General features: G+C 36.3%; 1 protein-coding gene across 4 annotated transcripts in view; it reads right to left on the reverse strand.

The window, feature by feature from the left end:
• LOC145666935 (retinol dehydrogenase 12-like) overlaps nucleotides 1-24,028 on the reverse strand; it is a 311,781-nt gene that overhangs the window by 271,957 nt on the left and 15,796 nt on the right. Inside the window, exon 1 of one of the 4 annotated variants that reach the window (XM_081734546.1) lies at nucleotides 9,279-9,523. The exons of 1 other annotated variant lie outside the window; for it this stretch is intronic. The gene's annotated coding sequence lies outside the window, so the exon portion shown is untranslated. Of the gene's footprint in view, nucleotides 1-9,278; nucleotides 9,524-24,028 lie in introns of those variants that run through there. 2 more of the 4 variants (XM_081734542.1, XM_081734547.1) reach the window with 2 other exon arrangements.

The following is a 24,028-nucleotide window of genomic DNA, read 5'->3' on the forward strand; positions in this document are numbered from 1 at the left end:
GATATTCTTTTTATAACTTTTAACAGATCATATCGACCATCTTGTATCCATGTATGCTCATTTCGTGTCGTTATAATGATTAGTTTTAAAGAAAAACGTGCATTTTCTCACCATGTCCTTAATGTACTGAGGTTCCTCTTTTGATCTTTCTCGGGGCCTGGTGCCCCAACGTCTTGGACTCTGCAGCTACAATTTTGGCTGTGCGAGTTTCCCGAGGTACTCTATCTATATACAAAGTTTCATGAAAATCGGGCTCTGATAGATACCTAGGGTTCCTTGTTAGATTTTTCTGCAATCCAAAAAAGCGGATGGATTTTCGTGATTAAGAGATGATTAAGCAGGGGACGAATACAGGACCTGATAATCGTGTGGTAACCGCTAAAATCGTGTAATATGGCAACCCTATGTACAGTAGTATTATTTCTTATTTTGGTTGATAGGTTTTGTAATAATCAATCAACCCCTTAAATTGCTAGACCTGTATTTTCCATTCACAAAACCACAAAATTACTACAAAAAGGGACTCTTTTTTGTTATTTAATCATACCAAGTAAATCGGAAATTTCACTTTCCAGAATTCGGAAAAATTCCGGATTTTTTCCGAATTCGGAATTTGCCGAATTCCGAAATTTTTCCGATTTTACTTTCCGGAATTGGCTATCACTACTTCAGAGGAAAGACATAATCTATTAACAACACTAAAACTGTACATTTCTGTACATTTAAATACAAATAATGATAATAATAATTGCAAAAATACCAAAAACACCCTTTTTATTTTTAACCATATCATGTATGTGCTAAAATGATTCTATAAATAGAAGCTTTAAAAGTTTCATACTTGTAGCTTACGAGCAATGACACAATTTGTAACAAAACCTAAAACTGTATATTTCCGTATATGTAAAATAAAAGAAAAAATACAAAAATATCAAAAACACTGTTTATATATATACAGCATGATTCGGAAGTGGGCGTACCTCTAATTGGTGCTTATTCGAAGACCATGTTAATGGACATTCTTACCTGGAGATGCTTAATGAGTGGTTGGTGTCTTAAATGGAAGAAATAGTATCAAAGACACTGTTGTGATAGAGCAAGATCGAGCACCAGCACACTACGCGATTCACGTGCGCAATTACCTGAATCAGACGATCCCTGCCCACTGGATAGGAGTTGAGTTGAGTTGATTGTTTGAGTTTAACGTCCCGTTCAGCAGTGAGGCTATATGAGACGTGGACCTACTGATTAACGTGGAATCCGAACCACATGAGCTCCCGCCGGGAATCGAACCTGGGTCTCCCACGCCAAAGGCGCGTATGCTAACCGCTTAGCCACGGAGGAGCTCTCCACTGGATTGGAAGGGAGAGCTTCACCAGCTCCCCTTTGCCCAGCCTCTAAGAAATCCTGATCTGACGACACCAGACAACGCTCTCTGGGGTTTCATAAAGCAACAAATAAGAAACACTCGATATCACACAACACAGGAATTACGAACAGCTGTGGAACACGCCTTCACCATCGTGACTCCAGAGTCTCTCCGCAAAACATCTGCGAGAACTTGGGGAAGAATTCAGCTGTGTTACGACATGGATGGTGATCATACCGATGTTTATAAGTCTTAAAACTCTTAATACATCAAGGTAACTGTATACAAGCATTCTACCATAACTAACATTATACTGTTGAAACTAAAGGGGGGGGGTATGCCCACTTCCGGACCACCCTATATACATATACATACATACATACATATATATATATATATATATATATATATATATATATATATATATATATATATATATATATATATATATATATATATGTATGTATATATATGTATGTGTGTGTGTGTGTGTGTGTGATTTAAGAACTTTCATTCATTAAGAAATCAGTATAATTTCAAACACGTGCAATACCCAAACTATATTTTATATTTTAAATACAAACATTACACATACTCTTCACCTCCATTGATCAATATTGAGAAATTTGCAAAGAAGGCTCCTTCTGAATTTCTGTAATTTTTACCGTAAAAGAATCGAAATTAAAATTCTATTTGTGTGGACACACAGAGAATAAAATTACAAAAGTTTACAATTATTACTGGGTCACCTATTTCGAACATTTTAAAAGCACATAGTTTTTAATGTATTGAAATTTCATTGCTTTTCGATAGTATGAAATGTTGTTAATAGTTATACTGTAAATTTCCGTAACTGTTCTTCAAGTAGGTCTGTATACCAAGCAAGGGTAGTTGTGTGAAGTTTAAGAGAAAGTCCAAAATAAGCTTCTTGAAAACAGCTCTTATTTTTAATAGAATACATAATGATCACTTTTGGCTGTTGCTATAGTCTGTCCAAGTAGCTTGATTAAAATTCAGGGTAGCATAACAACAAAAGCTGCTTTCCTTATAGGGTCTATTAAAAAAGAAAAAGAAAAAAGTAAAAAAAATAAAAAGCTTGGTAAAGTAAGTGCAGGCTGCGAAGGAATTCTACTTCACCCCGGGCGCCGAAATCTCTAGCTACGGCTGTGCTTTTTCTAAAATACGCATACACATAAATGTTTTCGAAAAGCAACATTGTGAAAATTTTCTTCAATTTACAGTACAAGATGTTAAAAGGTAATAAAAATAATGGCTAATTTTCACGACCCTATACTGGCATTAAGGTGGATCACCACCCGGAAATCAGTACATATTTTAGTTCATTTCCTTAACTACTGCGCAATGAGACGTTACATATTATAAATATTGTACTATAAGATAGAGTACTATTTCAGCTACAGCACAAGACACTGATTCATTTGGTTGTCTCTCCTGATATCGAAAAATGTGAAAAAATTAAAGAAAATATTTGATTCGTTTTACAATGAGCACACAAGAAGGCACTTGCTCTTAGATCTTACTAGAAGTGCTCAATTTTATGAAATGCTTATTTGCATGCATAAGTACTTTAAAGTAACGATCTTATTACGAAATAGATATATTGTTTGACCGTTTTTCGTGTTATGTTTCATATTTTATTTAAATATTAATTTACATTTAAGGAAATAGATTTTGAGACGAAACTTGCGCAGAACGCCATAATGCGTTGTTGCCAAATTGGTACATTTACTGTAGTAATCACAATAAGAAAGTTCTTGCACTCTAGCGTTGCAGTTTGAGACGCATAATCGCGGCAAGGGTCGAAAACTAAGTTTTCTAGTAAGTATCTAAGCTGATTCCTTGATTACTCCCTTTATTATCTGGCATCAAAAAACACTATACACTATCTGACGATGCTGCACTATTCAAGCAGCGTTTAGCATAGCACCAAGAACGCACATGCTTCAAGGAGTTGTCAGACTTCTCCATAGATGTCACTACTAGCGTTTCCTTTCGGAGGGAAAGGGTTCTATTAAATTTACAGTTGTGACCTGACCTCTCTACCCTGAAGCTGAAAGAGGAAACCCGACTAATGTTTCAAGGGGAGGAAGGCATCCAGTTGGTTTTGGTTACAAAATAATAATAATAATAATAATAATAATAATAATAATAATAATAATAATAATAATAATAATAATAATAATAATAATAATAATAATAAATAAGACTAATGACAGTGAAAAGCCTCTCCTTGTAAATATTGTTCATTAGCATCCGCATGTATACTCTGCCAGGCCTTATCTACCAAACAATCTATGAAATGGAAAAGTGTTTGACGGCTAATTCCTTCTTGACCGCTGACACGGTGGGTCAGTGGTACAGCGCTTACCTCTGGAGCGTGGAGCCACTGGTTCAATCCCCAGTCAAGTATGTTTGTAGTAGACAGCATCGTGTCTGTGGATTTCTAGCTGTACTCCTGCTTCCTCCCACATTCTCATTCTACGAATTTCTTCCATCATCATTCACTTGCCTTAATCATCCGTCTCCCTTAGCTTAATGGGCATAATAGTGGGAAGTTAAGGTGGATCACTAGGTGTTCTCGGTGCTATGCTAAACACTGCTTAAATAGTGCGGCGTTGCCAGGTAGCGTCGTCTGTTTACCAGATAATAATAATAATAATAATAATAATAATAATAATAATAATAATAATAATAATAATAATAATAATAATAATAATAATAATAAAAATAATAATAATAATAATAATAATAATAATAATAATAATAATACATTGTAAAAATACTCATAAGCAAATTTACGAAAAACGATGGCAGTCTGCTTGTTAAGCCTCTATGTAAATCAATTTACAACTATAATGTAAAATTCCTAACAAGAAATGGTGTAAAATTACATTTTTATCAATAAATATATCATATTTTCTTATAAATTTCCTGGAAATATGTAAAAAAAGCAGAAGATTTTTAAATTTAATATAAGGAAATGTATATCAATTTACGAAAATGAAGGGTGAATGATTTTACATTGATATTTGGTAATTTAAACTACAGAATTCTTTTTCGCAGTGAAAGTTGCAATAGCGAAAACATATCATTTCCTTCCATCATACACTTATAATTGTAGCTTTATAATGTAGCTGACGAAGTGCCTACTTATTATAATCACGGACATGCTGAACATCTGAAAGAAAAGCAAATTCCTCTGTCTTGAAAGTTGATAATTTTATACGAGCATTTTGGCAAGGCAAATTTGAAATAGGTAACTTTGGTGACTGAGGGCTTTACGACTCTTATTAACAAATTTTTGGTTTTAATTTCGTGATTTTTTTTTTTTTTTTTGTATTCAAGGGTATACGGTGGCTCAATGGTAGAACGCTTGCCTCTGGTGCGTGGAGTCCCTGCTTCGATGCGCGTCCAAAAAAAGTTTCTGGTGGACAACATTGTGTCCGTGGGTTTTCTCGGGGCATTCACCTCCCACTTTCTCATTCCACCAATTCTTCCATCATCATCACTTGCCTCGATCATCTGTCTCAGCTTAAAGGGCATAAGCGAGGAACGTTAATCTCAAAAATTTAATTTCTATTTCTGTTTCTTTCTTTATTTCTTTTTTTCTTTTCTTTTTGTATTTAATTCTAACTCAATGTGTTTTCCATACATTGGTACTGTAGGTGTGTGGGTGATATATAGTTGTTGTTCACGAGACGAGATGACACAAGAAATAAGGTTTCTCGTCTCAATTTTCGAAGGAGTCTTTCTTGTCTCGTCTCGATTCTCGGAAGCTCGTCTCGTCTCGTCTCAAAAGTTTCTCGTCTCGTTTTCTATATTTATGAATTTAGTCTTAATAGGATTTTTAGGGATGGGCACGAGGATTTTCATTGAAACTCGACTCGACTCGAAACAGACATCTTTGAGCTCGACTCGAGAACTCGGCTCGAAAAATTTCCTGCAACTCGACTTGAATTTGACTCAACTTTCGAGTCGAGTCGAGCCAAAACGAGCCAAATGCTGTCTGTAGTTTCAAGTACTCTCTTTAAGTATCTTACATAGACAATATAATTATTATCAATGATATTACTACTACTATAGCATTATTATTATTATTATTATTATTATTATTATTATTATTATTATTATTATTATTATTATTATTATTATTATTATTATTATTATTATTATTATTATAACACCGTGTATAAACATGAAAGGTAGGAGGTTTGTCAAACCGACACGGGCCGAAACAAACCGAGCTGATGGTTCACCCCAACCGAGCCGACTCGAGACGATGGCTCACCTAAGCCGAGTCGGTGCCTCATCTCAACCAAGCCGGTTCGAGCTGTTCGCTCAGTTGAACCGAGCTAAGCTTGTTAACATTACTACACGGGTTGGGCTTCTGCTTCGGCTCAAAACTTTCACCGTGCAGGTTTCAGCCTTGATGGTGAGAACTACAGTATATACTTATGTTAGTGCTCAGGACATTTGAGGCTGTCTCGTTATAAAAATCCATTGTCGTCTTGTTAATCGAGACGAGGTGAGATGCGAGCAGTGTCTTACCTCCTTAGCAACACTAAAAAAATTCCACATTACTGCTTACATTTTTCATAGCTTTCGCTTTCCAGTCTAGTCAGGCAATGATTTGAAAACGAGTTAAAACGAGGTAAACGAGCGAGCCATTTTTCAAACTCAACTCGACTCGAAGCTCGACCTCAAAACAGTGACTCGGCTCGGAACTCGACTCGAAAAAATTACCTTTGACTCGACACGAAACTCGACTCGAATTCGCTTCGAGTTTCGAGTCGAGTAGAGTTTTAGCTCGATTCGTGCCCATCCCTAAGGATTTTTTACTTACTAATAGGAAACTTAATAACATTGAGTAACTGTTGAATAATTAGCAGGAATTAAAAAGAAAGAGGCCACGGTGGCTTAATGGTACAGCGCTTACCTCTAATACATGGAGTTCTTGGTTCGATCCCAGCTTGTGCCAAGTGGACTTAGTGATGGAAAACCACCATATGATGTATTTTTTCGAGATTGTTTAGTTTCCTTCAACTTTTTTCATTTCATTGAATGTTATCCCAGTAAAATACAATGAATGTAGCTCACAAATAGAATAATGTAATCTCATTAATTGCATTGATTTCGAAGATTGGCGAATGCCGGCCAGGATCATGTTACCCTCTCCCTTTTTCTTTAAAATAAATAAATAAATACATAAGAATGTCTAAATTTTTTCCTTACATGTGACGACTAGTTCTTTTTTTTTTTTTTTTTTTTTGCTTAACGTTCCATAATTACACACCGAGGCTAAAGGAGACTGTGACGATGAGATTAATGAAAATTATGGAAGTGGGAGGAAACGGGAGAACACAAAGAAATTTCAGGCACATGTTTTTTTCTCATTTGGCGGAAGCTGGGATCGAACCAGGGACACAAGCACCAGAGGCTAGCGCTGTACCACTGAACTTGCACGTCCATGTTCAAAATATAGATTTAAAATAGGGCGAGGTTCTAGAGACTCCAGTAGTTTCAAGCAGTGGTGGCAATTGGACGTTAAGAGTGGAGGGGGGGGGGCAAGACATGAACTGAATATTTATATATCAATGTTAGTTTTCCGAGTTGTTTCTAACACTTTGCAGGGGCGGATCCAGGGGCGATCGGGGCGATCGCGCCCCCAGAAGAGGAACTTTCTTGTTTTATATAGATAAATAAAATCCATTAAATAAATTCGATCCGAAACCCTTAAAAGTAGCATTATGACACCCACCGCTCCCCCCCAAAAGTCGGTCCTGGATCCGACCCTGACACTTTGTTTGATGAAAGATTGTATAACTAGTAGGACACTATCTTTTTCAGTTAAAATACCGTATATCGTGTTTCATATTTTATTAAGTAAATTGGCAAGAGCTACGCAAGTAGGTACTAGTCCTTCGAACTCTTAAACAACGAAGGTGTAAAAAGATTCGATTATTTGCTCATAAATATCTTAAACTCCTGTCTGGAAAACTGTTTGATTAGGTTATTTAATAACAAATTTGCAAAACAAACAGAAAGGATAATATTAAGCATAGTAATGAATAATGAGTCTTGTTTTGTAGAAGCTATATTGAAACTGGGGATTAATGAACAGCTTATATTTTTAATTCCACACATGCCATTACTCTTAGAAAATGACAGTAAATACTACAAGCATATGCTACGACATTTAAAGAAATACTCAATTGCAATATTAATTACTTTGAATTGCAATTAAAATGCAATTTCTGTAGCTTTCTTAACTCCAAGGGAAGACAAATAACCAATATACGTACTCAGGTAACGGCAAATATTATATGGCACCATTTTTTTCTATGAACCAGTAATATATACAAAAACTTTATATTTCCGAATGAAACTATATACACCCTAACAGCACAATTACATAGCAGGCATATGCCTATCATGTTCCCTCAAATACATGGGAATGTGCCCAGTATGTGCCTTATGTACCTATGAGAGAGAAATCACATGGATGACAAGTGATTGTCACAGTCTATGTCCGCCCATAGGCACATGCCTGACGTGTACGTAGGGAACTTACCTAGTATGTTCTAGTTATGTTCTTCCCCATACCATAAGCGAAAATTGCTCCCTGAAAATATATTAAATCGCCTTTATGCGTAATTTGTTTGCATTAAGGTGAGTCTAAAAACACTTAGAAAAAAAAAGCACCTTGGAGTGTGCGCGAACCACCAATCCTTTGATTAACAAGCGCGTGCGTTTCCGACTTGTCTATGGAGGTAATATAGAAAACGTCGCTTGTAGAGGGATAAACCCTTGGGGTCTTTTTAATGTGACTAATCAGAGTGCACTTGTAACCCTGTATATTCGACGATAACCGTTTGGGGTCAGTTAAAATCAGTTTGCCATGTAACTTTATAACAAAATGACGCGTGTCTCTTTATTTTATTTCATGGTTCTTCCATATTCATTTTCTAATGATCGGCGACAGTTGGCATTTAAAATATACAATTCTTCATTCCTAACTGCGTAAACAATTAATTGTTCACATATGTATAAAAGATTCATCTTAATTTTTATTCATCAGTTATGTCATGTCTTTCTTTTAAATTTATCTCTCAAATTTGATGCATTTGTTGCTTCTTTTTTCTAAGCGATTGTGTACTAAACGGGCAGAAAGTGGAGCAGAAAGCGCAAGAAACCGTTGCATGTTACTGTGCATGAGCAAAATGCAAACAACTGATTGTCATTTATGCGTCGCTGCAGATATCAATTATGTTTCATAAGTATTTGAAAAAGTATGCACCTAAAAGAAGTACCTCGAACATGAAATGTGTATGTCCCAAGTGACGACATAAAAACAAATGACTATCACATTGCGAAACTGAACCAAGTATATAAACGCTACATTTGTGGTACATAGTCGCAAATATCAATTAGGTGTAACAAGCACCTAAAACTTTAGGTAGCTGAAGTACATACTTAGCACATGAATACCATATGTAACAAGTGCCGGGGTACCTAAAAAGTAGCTGGGACACGTAAATGGAACATGCCTAGCACATCTTGTACTTTTAGGGCATTAAGGGTTCACTTCAAAAAAGTGGGGGACAACTGCCCCTTTTGCTCCGCTAATCACCGCCCCTCGTTTCACGGTTACAAAATTACAAGCGAAGAGTCATTTTGAATGTCAGAGGGGAATTTCCAAGAGAGCCACTCCTGCAGTCATGCATCATGCTCCGCTGACATACTCAGCTTAACTTAACCTATGTCCTTAGGATAAAACCAACAAAGAAAGTGGTTTCTAGAAAATTCTCGGCAAGTTCTATTAGGACACTGTTACGGGATTTCGTCACTCTAGAAAATACTGTAGTAACTAAAAAAATTACAAACTTACACTGTTCCCTCCAAGTCCACCCTGTATACGGCTCACTATTTAGGAATATGAATGCCTCTTCCACTGAATGTCGTCTATAGTAATGACTCTATTACAAGTAGGTTGATGCTCTTGATTTGTTGCCACATGCAATATCTTTGACGAAAATAGTCACGGAATTTGTACTGTAATAACATCCATTGTTGTTCAGAAAAATTCACTGCTATTATTCTATCACTATGCCGAGATGTCCTTGCCGATATGTGTTGGTTTCTGTCAATCAGACATTGGGATTCCTTTTGTTGTTTGTTCTGTTTGTTTTCCTGTCCGGAATGTGTACACTCACTAGTGAAAGCGCATACCATTTCATGCGTGTTATTTTCTATGGTCGCTCAGAGGAAGGAAATCTAAATGAGATTCGAACCGCTTTTCTAGGCCTATTATCAGTTAATCTAGGCTCCAAATATTATTTAGTTCTTGCATTCTCTTCTTTTGTTTAAGTGTTTTGCCTAATGGAAGCTTCACTTTCATAGTAGATGAGTCTATGACGCAGGTTAAGTTTAAAGTGCAACAGAATTTGGAAAACTGAGTGCTTGTCATCAAAAGCTACATTTATAAACTAGAAACATTTCCATGCCACACAAATAAGCACTAAAGACTGAAGCAGACAATGTATGAAAAATTAAGTGATATGTTTCAGAACCTTAGCTGTAACTAGAGGTGCGGGAGGGGTAAATAGTTGGCTCTCCAATAAACCACAAGCTTGAACTAGCTGTGTATCTTTAAGCTTCTTTCAATTGTCAGTAAGGGGCGGTGCCCCCCCTGAAAATATCATAGTTACAACAATGTCAAGAACAATCAAGGAGGACGTTATAACATTATTTATTTCCTACTCTTCTATCATGTTCATACTCCTGTTGCGAAAAGATTTCCATTGGGTGACATAACAGCCATTTGATATACGTGAAATTTGTGGGGAGAGGGTTGCTCCACAAATGTATCTATCAATATAATATCTCTGTTTACACTTTCCAGCGATGAAATCAGAGAAGGAAATATGGTGATGGTGAAATCAAATTCCAGATTTCAACGGACATTTTATGGCCCATAGATACCGAAAAACTGATTTTCCGACATCTGCCCGTCTGTTCATCCTGATGTATAAAGGTAACCAAGAAAGTTCTGTCGCTTTTTCACCCATCACATTTGAACATCGATATGTCACCTAAGACGTACCTGGAAGATCAAAAATAGTCCCCATCAGCATCGACGACCTTCTGCCAACGTTCTGGAAGGCCATGGATTCCATCACGGTAGAACTTGGTGAACCGTGAAGCGAAGAAGGTATCAAGTGCATTTTGCACATTTACTAGGAGTTTGAACTGATGTCTTCTAAGGTGATTGTAAAAGGAATAAAAGAGGTGAAAATCGGACGGTGCAATGGTCAGGGAATATGGCGGATGTAATAGTGTTTCCCATCTAAGGCGTAGAATGGTGTCCCAGGTCATCCTAGCCACGTCGGGCTTAGCATTATCCTGTAACAGGAGGACTCCTTTTCGATTCAGAAGTGTTGGCTCCAGAGTTTTGAGTTTTTCTTGAACAGGGCTCAACTGTTGACAGTACACAGTAGCATTGATGCTGTGGTCAGCTGATAGCAGTTTCCAATGCGCGATGCCTCCAGAAATCCACCAAACACAAAGGAGGACCTTCTTCTGGTGCAGTGTTGGTTTCGGTTGGTTTCGAACCGGTTCATGAGGTGCTAACCAATGATGACGGGGCCGTGGAACTTCGTACAGGACCCACTTCTCATCACATGTTAACACTCTGTCCAGAAATGGTTCCTTCCTCAGACGAGACATCAAAGAAACACAGGTGTCTGCTCGCGTTGCGTTCTGGCCCGGAGTCAAATCATGTGGGACCCATCCACCTAACTTGTACTACTTCCCAAGTTGATGGATTTGCTGTCGAATGGTTTCTCCACTCACACTAAATTGTTGTTCCAGTTCCTCACATTTCTGGCCACTGTTCTTCTCAATTGCTGCCTGAAGATCTTCATTTTGTACATGTGTTGGTCTTCTTTCTACAATACATTTTGTACAAGTATTGACTTCTATTTTTAGCCAACTGGATCCAGTTTTTCTATTTTAGCGAGATCCATCTTAATATTGTCCTCGCATCTGCGCCTAGGTTTAAGTAATGATCTTTTTCGATTTGGCTTCCAGATAAAAGTTTGAGAGTATTACTGTCTTAGTGTTACATGAATCATATAACTATAAACTGAAAAAGTGATTGTACGAACATAATGAAAAGAATTTATCAATGTTTAAAGGCATGGAAGTAATTACACAATATACTCTAAAAATAAAAATAATTTAAACGTCGTTATATCACACCTTTCATGAACCTCTTGTGACACCAAAGGATTCTGATAACTTCTAAATGAAGTTAACAAAAAAATCAGTGCATTCATTTGGTACATAAATTTACAAGAAACAATTCGAGACGACACTAGATTTCCTTCAAAATTCACGTGACGAGTCTAGAAAATTTTATTTTTCGTCTCGTCTCATTGGTAACATTAATGGTAGAGTACAAGGCACTGTAATGGGTTTAAAACTCTTCCAGCAAGAATCGAACCTGGAGCTCAATGAACCAAAGACGCACGCTCCAGCCACTGACCAGTGGGAAGGGTACTATGAAAATGAAATGAAATGAATTCTTATTCATTGGTATTTAATGGCGACATTACAGCTTTTCCCACGGATTTTTTTTTAAATTCCAGATCCACATATTGTTCAATTCCACCAGTTCTTTCCTTTTCATCTTTGTAAGTATTAACTTTTGGTGTAGATTAAGAATATGGAGCTTTACGGGTAAAACTTCTAGATTCACAAATAAAGAGTTAGCACAGTACAGCAGAAATAACTCAATTAGTATACCTGTAAGTAAAGCAATAGAGTATAAAGAGAACAATTGAGATATGTGCCATTCTTGTGGAATCCACTATGCAAGAAGCAATTACACACAGTATGAATTCTCTAAGACCTCATACGTTAAGCATTTTCCAAAGTACTTTTGTGCCACATTTAACCTAAATTAAGCTACCTTTAGTATTTTCATAATTCTAACGTTCATGCTAGTTTCCTGCCTTCGTTCGCAATGAATTTCCTAAGTTATTTTTAGGGACTAAGAAACTAAGTCTCATAAATAGCCCCCGAAGCGGCATTATCGGCGCCCTAACCCCCAGTACTACTTCCCTCCCGGTGGATTATGAAATATTCCCTCACTCAAGCATACCTAATGAAACAGGACAACGCTAATAGTTTGATGTTTTTTTTACGCTATTACAGGTTTATTTTGGCCATAACATAGTATGTATATAGTCATTGTATTAAAGTTCCACTCTTGTTATTTTGAACGTGAGTGATTTGAAATGATAACTATTTGCCGATGCGGCGACTGAATACAAATTTTGAAGTTCTTATCGTACATAAAAAAAAAAAACTTTCATAAGTCGTTTTACAGTTGCCCCATATTGTCAATCTGTACGATATTTTTATCTTTAATATCATCGGAGAGACATACATTTGAAAAAAATATGAATTAGTTTTTTTCTTTCAGCATGCGAAGGTTTCCTTTCGTTTGTTATTAATGTTTTATGTTGTAACAAACTGAGATGCTGAAACGACCCTAACATCACAATTACATAGCAGGCATATGTCTATCGTATTCCCTCAGGAACATGGGAATATATCCAGTATGTGCCTTATGTACCTCTAAGAGAGAAATCACATGGATGGCAAGTGATAGTCACAGTCTATGTCCGTCCCTAGACACATGCCTGACATGTACCTAGGGAACGTGCTGTTAGAGTGCGAAACTGAGCCAGGTATATAAATGCCATATTTGTGGTACATAGTTGCAAATATCAATTAGGTGTAACAAGTACCTAAAGCTGTAGGTAGCTGAAGTACATACTTAGCACATGAAGATCATATGTACCAAGTGTCGGGTACCTAAAACGTAGCTGAGACACCTAAATACCATATACTTAGCACATCTTGTGCTGTTAGGGCGAAGTAAGAACCAAATGTTAATATAACGAAGTGTACACGTTTAATATATACTTCAATTGTATACTTCGAGCTTGCATGCTCGAAGTGTACACTTCACACTTTTAGACACTGTCGAAATTGGTTGCATATGTAAATACTTGCGAAAGGGTATTATTTTCCTGTAAAGTAAGTAATAGTAAAAAAAAAAAAAAAAAAATGACACTAAAAATTGCCACTTCTACGACTTCTTCCATAACAAAACCATTAAGGTGTGTTTTTACTTCTTTCTCCTCAGATGTATTTTCCAGCAGAAAGTAGGAATGTGTTATTAACAAACATTGTTAGGATCATCAAATCTAGGAGGCTTAGGTGGCAGGTAATGTAGCCAGAATGGAAGAAAGTAAGAAAGCTTTCAAAATCTTAACTGGAAGACCAATAGGAAAACGATCATTTGCGCGCAGATGGGATGACAATATTAAAATGGAAATAGGAATACAAAGTAGAAATTGAATCCAGTTGGCTAAGGATAGAAGTCGGTGGAGAGTTTTTGTGAACGCAGTGTTGAGCTCCGGGTTCCATAAGCCATAGAGTTACCTAGTTAGTTTAAGTTTGGAATGTGAACGCGACCGTAGCAGAAAGACTGAAATAAAATTTTAGTTTAACGTCTTGTTGTTGTGATATTTAGGCTAAAGGACATTACTTAATGAAGTTGGCAAGAGATTTAGCTAAGTCGATTATCAAATATATCAAATGCATTTGTAGGACTATACCCAGGGGAGTAAATAAAGGCCCCGCAGATCCATTAGGGGGCCCCAAATTGTGAAATGGGACGTAGAGAAGGCGATCCACTCCACGCTGTCTGAGGGGAAGCCCCCAAGCCTTTAGTTACGCCGCTGACTATACCATAAATTTCTAAGCCGGACTTGGGTGGGACAATTCTTGGTTTCTACGACACGTATTCAATATTTGAACGTCGTCCACTGAATATGAGAACTTCTAAAATGGATGGCTGGACAAGGAAATACAGTTTTTTGTAAAAGTTTCCTTCATTAATCCCAGCCTGTTTCTCCACTGCCCAGAGCACTAGCACACTGAGAGGGACAATGCTTTATTTCCAATTATACTACAGTTTTCTCTTTTTCTCTTCAATTCACTAAAATGTATCATAAAAAATATTCACTGGAATGTTTCAATTTACAATTTACACAGGCTCTGAGTAACTCCTATGCTCAGTAGGCTGGAATCTGTGGCGCTATATTCGATTCCTTTTCCTCTCCTGATTTTTAAAGGGATGCATTAGTTTACTGTGCTAGAAACTTTCTATGTGGGTGTTTGTGTATTACAGATCATAATATGCTCTTTCCTTTCCGGGTAATGCTGTCATGAAAACATAAAGGCCTAATGAACAATGACACGTGGTGAGGCAGCCACTGAATGCTGGAGGCATTGCAATTGACAATTAATCGTTGTGACTTACGGCAAACACATAAAATTCTATGAAAATATTACTTTTTCTACATACATTACAACACACTGGGCAACAACAACACTTCCACACCCGCATTCGATATTGTTTTTCCAAATTTATGGAGGGGAGGGAGAAAGCGTATCCTAGGGCACAAGAGTGTGTTAATTCAGCCAGGATTTACAGATGTGATACATATCACAAGATAAAGGGACTGAATTTTCTCGGAGACGAAAGAAGAAAGACAGATTAGTTACGTGTGCTAACCTTAAACTGTCAGAATTAAAATTTACTAAGAATAAAAGTTTAGAATATTAAATTTATGAATAAATCATCTCGAAATAAACAAAAGGATCCGTTCTCCGAAGCAAGGTTGCGTAGAGTCAGTGTCCTTGGTTACTGCGATGTGAGAAACTCGTAAGAAATGTTTCCCATTTACCTGAATTCTTGACGATCACTCTCAAAAGTCTTCCACCGAATAATATGTAGAAGGAATCACGAAGCATTTTGATCTCTCCATTACATAACGGTAACATACGTTGTTGATTCACCACAGAGGCTAATTAAAAGTCTATACACTTGACCTTGCACTAAATGTGTTTACATACTTTGTTATTATCGTGGGTACTTCCCTTCTTGACTGAGTGCTTTCAGAGAGATTAATTCTTTGTTGAGGTCTTTGTCCCAGGTCAGGCCCGGACCCAGAATTATTTTCTTGGGAGAGTTGCAGTTTGGGGGGAATACTACAAAACACTACGTCAATGTAGTATTCCCGAAAAGACCATAAGTAATTGTTAAGTACTCTCACAGATACTATGAAAGAAAATGATACAATTAGATTGTTTTCAAGAGCGCCCGAAGAAAGTTTTCTAGGGAGGGCATCTCCATGGTCGCTATATTACATGTGGTATTATGTGATATTTGATAGACTGGTTTGCTTGTAATGTACCATTACAGTTGAAAGTAATGGCAATTTTTTTTTTTACGCATCCTGTACCTAGTAATTTTTTTTATTCAATTTCGGTTTAGTTACACAATTTATTTACTCTCTTTACTTCGAATTAAATATAATGAACCCAAAGGTTTCGTTAGTAACCATATTCCCACTGTATAATATATTTATTTATATTTTGATTAAGTGTAAATCCCATTTACGGATATATAACTTGAATAGTTACAAGGTTTACCATTCTGACGTCATACCGAAACATAGTTCCGTTATTGGATATAAATTTCCTTAATTTCAGACCAATGTAGAATTTAGCCAGGTACCTAATCTTTCCCTCACCCCCTCTCACTAGTCCATAGTCACTTTCAGATCCGGTTATATCTGGATTTGCCAAATTTCTATTTGCTTTGTAATTTCCGCGGCTAAAGTTTTCGTTCTGATTGGAGGAATTCTCCTACCTCTGGCCTTTTCGGCGCAATGTTATCAGAACAATAGAAGACACCTTGCAAGGAGCAGCTTGTAAATTTTGTGCTACATATTTTTCGGGAAGAATTCCAATTTCCAAGGACAACTAAGGTAACATATAATGTAATTCAATAGTTAAAGATTTACAACGAAATAGGAGCCCGAAAAATCCGCAAATTTTGGTAAAGAAGCTGCAATTCAGTGAAATAACAAATTCCAGTTCTGTTTACTAGGAAGCCATGTTTGCTGCCTATCGAGAATAGACAACAGTGAAAGAGTGACTTTATTTTTTTTTTTATTATTTCAAACTCAAGTAGGGATTAGGGAAATTACGACCTGTTTGGTGCATGTTGTTCGTGTATTAAGTAAATGTGACTTTCTATTATTTATTCAGTAATCGCATGTACGTAGGTTTGATGGTTGTAAAGTGAATAATAATAATGGCAGCTTAAGTTAGCTTAAAAGGGCTCCTATCCCCTTTTCCAAATTGAACCAGTTCTAGCGGGGGAATGGGTTAGTTATTGTTCGTTTTAGGGCCTTTTCCCCTTTCAGGGGAAGGGTCCCTCCATAAACCTCGTTAAGGTGCCCCCAGGGCATCAATTTTTGGCAATCATTATGTAAACAATTGGTCAGGTCAATTAGACCTAGTGTTTACCTTTCTCATTTTACCCCCTTTAAATTAAATAGAGTCGACTATGTATATATCGACGAGGGAGTAATGTATTTTAAATTTAATGTGTTAGATTATTTTCGTCAACATGCATGTAACTAAATGGTGCATGTTTAGTTTAGTTAGTTGTCTTTATGTGTAGTACTAACAGTGGTGTATGTAGTTAGTAGTTTTGTGTGAGTGTGTGAATTTTCGATTTGGACAGTGTATAAATATGCTTTAATTTAGTACCATTTTTCTAACATAAATAAACCAGAGTAAATATTAAATTTCTGATTAATGAGTACAAGTATACATTTCAGTACACGGTAAATTATGCCTCCACTACAGCGCCATAGCGTCAGTTTTCGGTAGTCGATTGTTTGTTGACAGTACGACATCGCATGACTTAGTGATTTAGATTGTTTGATTTTGGACAGTTATTCTCAAATTACTTCCCGTGGACATGGTTTTCGGTTCGGATGAGTATACCTTCGTATAAAATAGCATGAGATCTTACTGTACTGAAAATTTCAGCTTGCTAGGTCCAGTAGTTAATGAATAATCCGCTGAAATAAAGAACACCTATTTTCTTAATAGAAGTAAAGCCCATATGCTGTTACTGTTTGTTTAAAAATGTAGTATTAAATTCTTTTTTCCCGTGGCTGTTGAAAATTCCATTGTTGCTTCAGTTTTATCAACAAATCAGAAATAGATTAATCATTGACAATTTAACTTTCCGTAAATACATGTATGATTTTTTTTTTAAACCTGCAAGGTAAATACAATTTGGGTGCTTCGAAATAAAGAGTACGTGGTTCGATGAATGTGATCGTGTGGTGGTTTGAGCGTGATAGATTGTGATAGTTATATATATATATATATATATATATATATATTACTACGTAATGTAGATATGTGTATGGCCTGCGTGTAAAATGTACGAAATAGGGTGTTTATAAAATATTATTTCGTGCGAAAATTAGTAGATAATGAATGAATGTAATGATATGTTAATAATATGATATATAATATGAACGAGATGACGACCCCTATATTTAAATGGATAGGCCTAGTGAATTTTATATAGTGAAAATATGAATATGTTTACGAAAAAAAAAAAATCTCTCGCGTTTTGACTTCCACACCAGTGCATTCATCCAACCGAGTTTGCTACTTGAATGTAAATTATAGTTGGGAATTGTGTGTTACTTTGCATTTATGTACCTCATAATAACAGCCCCAGATCTTAAGCCTTTCAATAGATAGAGTAGTATCATGTGAGAATTACTTCTAAAGGATGACAGAAATGATAATTAAGAAAACCAACTGCTATATCCTGTGATCATCGAAAAGTACAGGTTTCGGTCATTTGTACCTTTAGCATTCATAGCCTCTCCGAGATTTTTTTTTGTTGCTTACCTTATTTATTTATTGTGCAGTGTTCATATAACTCAGTTCGGACTATCCGATTAAATTAACTGCTACTAAATATAGCGTACCCGGATGTCGACCCCTAGTCCCCTTAAGTATTTTCGTTTCTTTTCTTAGTTTAATTAGATGAGGGAAATTAACGACATCCCAGACTGTGGCGTGTCTGCGCAGGGTAGCTATCGGTGATGTTTTGGTTATTGAAATCACCGATCCAAAATTCAGTTTATTTAATTTTTTTTAATTTTGGCAAATCACTAATTAGGGATATCTTAGCTATTACTCTAATTTCATTACTATTCTGGAATCTTCTAGTTTCCAAGTGGTCGGATGATTTTTTTTTCCTTTGAAATCCTAAATTAACGCCTTCTCTAACCTTCCGGACGATTTTCGGGACCCTGTTGGTTTGGGCCGGATACGGTTACTAGATAATAATTTTACAAGCAATAACTTGTGAAGTTATTATTTACAAGACACAGACTTGCTCCTTGGCAGCAGGGCGCTCCTTGAGTCTACGTATTTGAGTAGACCACCCTTTTGGCATTTTAATAATATTTTGGCTAAGGATTTGTTGAGAGTGAAATTCGACTTCTGTCTTTGTAGCGTTAGTTATTTCTCACTTAAGTCTTTGGCGCCCCTATTCTTCGTCTTCTTTCTTTTCTATCTCTCTCTCTGTCTTCATTACTTAGAGATTTTTTTTTCAAATTTTTCAACCTTGCCCCCCCCCCCGGTTTCTGAAACTCATAAAACATACAATATTCATTTCACTTATTTCGATCGTATGTACTAACTGAGACATCGAAGGATGCAATTCGTGGAGGTATTGCAGCACAACTCAGGACCATTTTCGCGATATTCAATCCACCACGGGAGAAATTGACGGGAAGGTACACTATGCTTTCAGATTCCTAGAAACCTTCGTTATTCATTGATCATACAACTTATATCAATTGATTACTGATTTCTGGTTTTTATTTCTATTGATTGGTCATATAGTGTGTATGTATTAATAGTTTGGGCCCACTAGTTTCGAATAACATTGATTTTTTTTTATATACATATATATATGTACTTACATAGTTTTAAGAGTTACGTGCCTGCTCTATTTGTTGCATTTTCCACCTCTTATATCAACTCATTAAATAACACCAGCTATTTTTTTTTTGTATATATACGCGGATCTTTAGTAAATTGAAAATGATTATTGATTATCGGGTTTATTCATATGAAATACAATGTTGCAACCTTATGAAGGAAAAAAGGTGAATTTTGATAGTCAGGGTTTTTGTTTTGTCTTTGAGCCAAATAAATATAAATATTTATAAAATATGAATACTTGTCGAATATGAACGGTTATGTAGAATTTAAACGTCGACGAAATATTAAAGTGAAATTTATTGTATGGATTAATATGAATATATATATATATATGCGAGTATGTATGTAATGGGCTCGATATTTACCCTGGTCTTGTTAGGTTGCCATAGATTTTTGACACTCGGTATTAATTAACTATTTGTGATATATAGTATTCCCGCGTAAATTGTCATAAATTACTTTTGTTGAGTTGTTATTAATTTTTGTAACTATTAAAGTGGAATATAATGTTAACTACTGCATGTGAATAAAACAAGTAGCGGGTCGTAAGATAAATAAGAATAACCCTAATCCTTACCCAAATTTACTTTGCGAGTGAAATTAGCAACCTACGAAACAGTGCGCCCCTCCAACGACTTTTTCCATCAGTAAACATGAAACAAATCCTTCCCCTACGATCGGAAACCAAACTATTCAGTATCTAGAATTTTTGACTACAAGATCTATACTAGGAAAAAATTAGTGACCTTAAATTCAACGAACTGAAAGCTGTTTAATAAGTTAATGTGAATACCGGAACATGGAAATATGTTCCCAATATCTGTGACTGGATTTGATAATTTTTCTTTAATATTAACAAACTTTGAAATTTTAGATCAAGTGCGTCGAGTGACGAAATGAGAAATATAGATATACATATATGTGATATGAAGCAGTTAGTTGTCTATAGTTAAAACAAAACCAATTGAATACTCTCATGGACACAAACCACAGTGCGTAAAGAGAGTTAAGAAAAAAAAAAGGAGCTATTATCGACGTAAAAACAAAGACTCATAAAACTGTCGATATGTCTCCTATTGAGACAAAGACTCAATAAAATATTACTAAAGTGTTTTTTTTTTTTGAATGATTAACCAATTATTTTTTCTCTTTTGCCTGCAACGATATGTATTCATTGCATTGAATTTTAAATATATCTTGACCCTTGAAGTTTTTTTTTCCTTCTTTTTTCTTGTTTCGTCTTTGGTTTAATTCTTTTCCATGTAATTCAACTTTTAATATATATATATATAAGGGAAATGTGTTATTTGATCTTGTTGCAAGTAGCGAATTTCTGTGCATGTTTATGAAACATTCTTTTCATGTATTAAAATTTTTTGTTATGTCAAACTAAATCTTCTTCTATTGAAATGTAATAAATGTCTATAGCAAGGTAGTTAGGTTAGTTTAATTTAACTAAATACAACCCGAAGTATACATTGTCCTGTATGAATGTGTGTGTGAGTGAAATGTAGGTTTAGTATTAAGTGCATCCATTATCTTGTCATACATGTGTAATTTATTATAATTATTGGTAGTTATCAATTGAACTCATTCAATGTTAATACTAACTTAAGTTGGCTCTATGAAGGAAGTAAAAAGGACTGAAGTAGCCTGAACGAATGATCATCATGAGAGAACTGTGAAAGTCAAAAAATCTTCGACACATATGTGATACTCTGATTTTTTTTTTCCTGTGGTCGTTTCTAACATGCCATCAACTTCGTCGTTCATTTTTCAAATATTGAATATTAGTCTAAACTTTCTGGAAATATTGAATAAACGGTAAAATTAAACCTTCTCATCTATCTCCGAGCTAGATTGGGATAATTCGGTAGTTGGGGTCAAATGGATCTAGATCGGGGATGTATGGGTTAACATGTGTCTATCTTTGATCACCCTAATACCAGACATTCACCCAATAGCTATTGGAAATGATCCCAATTAGATAATTATTCACTTTCCTTTACCATATTCCTCAAAATATTTAGTAACAGCTTCCCCTTTATCACCTTTCTTACTTTACATCTTTCCTCTTCTATCTTCTTTTTCTTTCTTTCATCTTCTTCTCCTCCTTCTAATTTATTTTTTAATAAAACTGAAAAGGGGGTCGTGACTGGGAATTCTATATGTAATAAACACGGTCATGTATTTATTTATTTGATTTTATTTTTCTTTAGAAGTCCGATAAAAAGTTTTCTCGTTTCGATCGAACCTAGTATGTTCGAAATTAAGAAATTAAGAAATGGAAATTATATTCCAATATAATTAGGCATAAGCTGATAGCTTCATGAACATCCCCACCAGGGGTGAAGGGTTCCCACTCACGACTTATTCTGTGCATCACTTTTGTTGCAGATTTTTTTTTTCAATCAGTTTTAGATTGACGAGCGGTGACAGGATTCGTTGTTATGGCAACAGTGGTTTCTATGACAACGGCCCCTTTTTCCAGTTTTAGAATGGCGACACGTGACAAGATTGTTGCCATGGTAACGCATGTTTACTGTGGTAACGGATCTGAAAATGCTTATTGAATAATACCAGTTATCATGCCAATCAGTTTGAATTGGTGAACCACGACAAGAATGGTTGTCATGGCAACGCTTGTTCCCATGGCAACGGATCTCCGTTTAAATGGCGACCGATAGATTTGAAATTTTTTAAGAATGTCAAAGAGTGAGGTTGAAGGCATGTTGAATTGATTACAACATTGAAATTAATACGAGAAATTTTATAGTCAAGTGAAACAAGTAGAGTCGTTGGCTACTTTGTCATTTTTGTTTCCTTTTCTAAGGGGGAAAAAGAGAAGGAGTGTCAAAATTTTTCTAAAATAGAACTAAACGCTAGAAGGGTTTCAAGGAAGGAAAGAGAATGGGAGTCCTTTAATTTATGAATAATACTTGTCTGGATAGCGAATAAGTATTTTATAGTATATGTGTATTTCTGATATATATCTTGTCTTTTGTAAAGTGTAAAGTGTCTCAAAACTATGGCAACAAAAAAGGTTGTTGTGTCACAGGACGAGTGTGATGTCACGTGCACTCAATGCACATTAAACGAAAAAGAGAAAAGATCTCGCGCCCCGCGGAGACTTATAAGATGTACCGGTTGTGGACTAAAATGGATCCACTTTGCTTGCTCCAATTTGGACGATACTGCTGAAAATGCAGAAAAAGTTCAAACCGGCGAAATAATGAAATATTGTGAGGAGTGTGAAAAGGACCGAGGCCAAATATCTCCAGCGGAGATATCTGACCTCGACGATGAGGAAAAGAGTGAAAATCAAAGTGATTCTCGGGATCAGACGGCAAACCCGAAGGAAGGAATGTCATCTGGAGGGTCTGACACGTCTGCATTAATTCGCCAGATGATGGAAATGATGCATGAAAAATTTTCTAATATGAACGAAAGATTCACTAACATGGAACAAAATAATACAGAAATGAGACGTGAAATAAATGAGAAGTTTGATACCTCGAAACGAGAGACCGACGCTCGATTCGAGGTATTAAACAATAAAATTGACCAGATCTGTTTAGACTTTGCTTCTTCGATGAGCAAATTGAAAGAGCAAACATCTACTGAACTGGAGCAGGTTAGATACCGGGCCCAACAGTCCACCGAGCAGCTCAGAGACGAAACAAATGAGAAATTCAACGAAATAGATATAAGGTTTGAGAGTACAAACAAAAGATTTGGTGACATCGAACAAAAAGTTGAACAGCAGCAGGCTGAAATAAGTAGATTGAATGTTGTAATATCCGACCTATCAATAGAAACTAAACTAGAGTCGGTTGACCAAAGAATTAGTCGAATTCAAACCGAAGTAGACAGTATTAAGGGGAATATTACTAAATTGCAAATCGCCAAGTCTGATATCTCCTATCCTTTTCCTGATGGCGATTCTCCAGGGAAAATTCTCCCAGAAACAAGTAACGTCCTCCCGGGTAAGAGTCAAGTGTTGCCCGATGCACGGGACACAGCAATGTATTGCCCCCCGCATCAGCCAACCTCGAAATCATGGTTGAGTAATTTTGATGTACCGATGCAGTCGAGTGTTGTGACTACAACAGTCACTAGCGTAAATGCTCACTCTACCTTTGGAATGGTACAATCGTACAGCGTGCTGCCAGGAGGGGAAAGGAGATGTGCCGGACCGTCGGTTACTACCGTGGTGGGTCCTAAGTTTGAACCTTACATGGTCAACACAAATTACAAAACCTCTCTTGGTCATATGGGAGCGTTCAGTTCAGTGACCACTCCGTCGGTGGCAAATCCGGTGACAACCCCAACTGCTCAGGATAACGCGTTGATTCCACTGGATTCTTTTCCTGCCCCGTATAGTATGAGCTCTAAAGTTTCCCTCCGGGATATTGAACGTTTTCCCACTTTCGATGGGAACATTACTAACGGGTTACCTCGAGTTTTCCTGCGGAGACTGCAGCAATATTTAGACATGTATAAACTTACTGATGGGGAACGCCTGCAGATAGTTGAAAAATGTTTGATCGCCGCTTCGGGCGCATGGTTTGCTTCGGTTAAATACCAAATCCGGACGTTTAGTGATTTTTTGATTCTTTTCAAAGAAGAATATTGTAATGAGCACATCGAACGGCTCCA

Source organism: Thermobia domestica, chromosome 12, assembly GCF_964235325.1.
Source record: "Thermobia domestica chromosome 12, izTheDome1.hap1.1, whole genome shotgun sequence".
Taxonomy (NCBI): Eukaryota; Metazoa; Arthropoda; class Insecta; order Zygentoma; family Lepismatidae; genus Thermobia; species Thermobia domestica.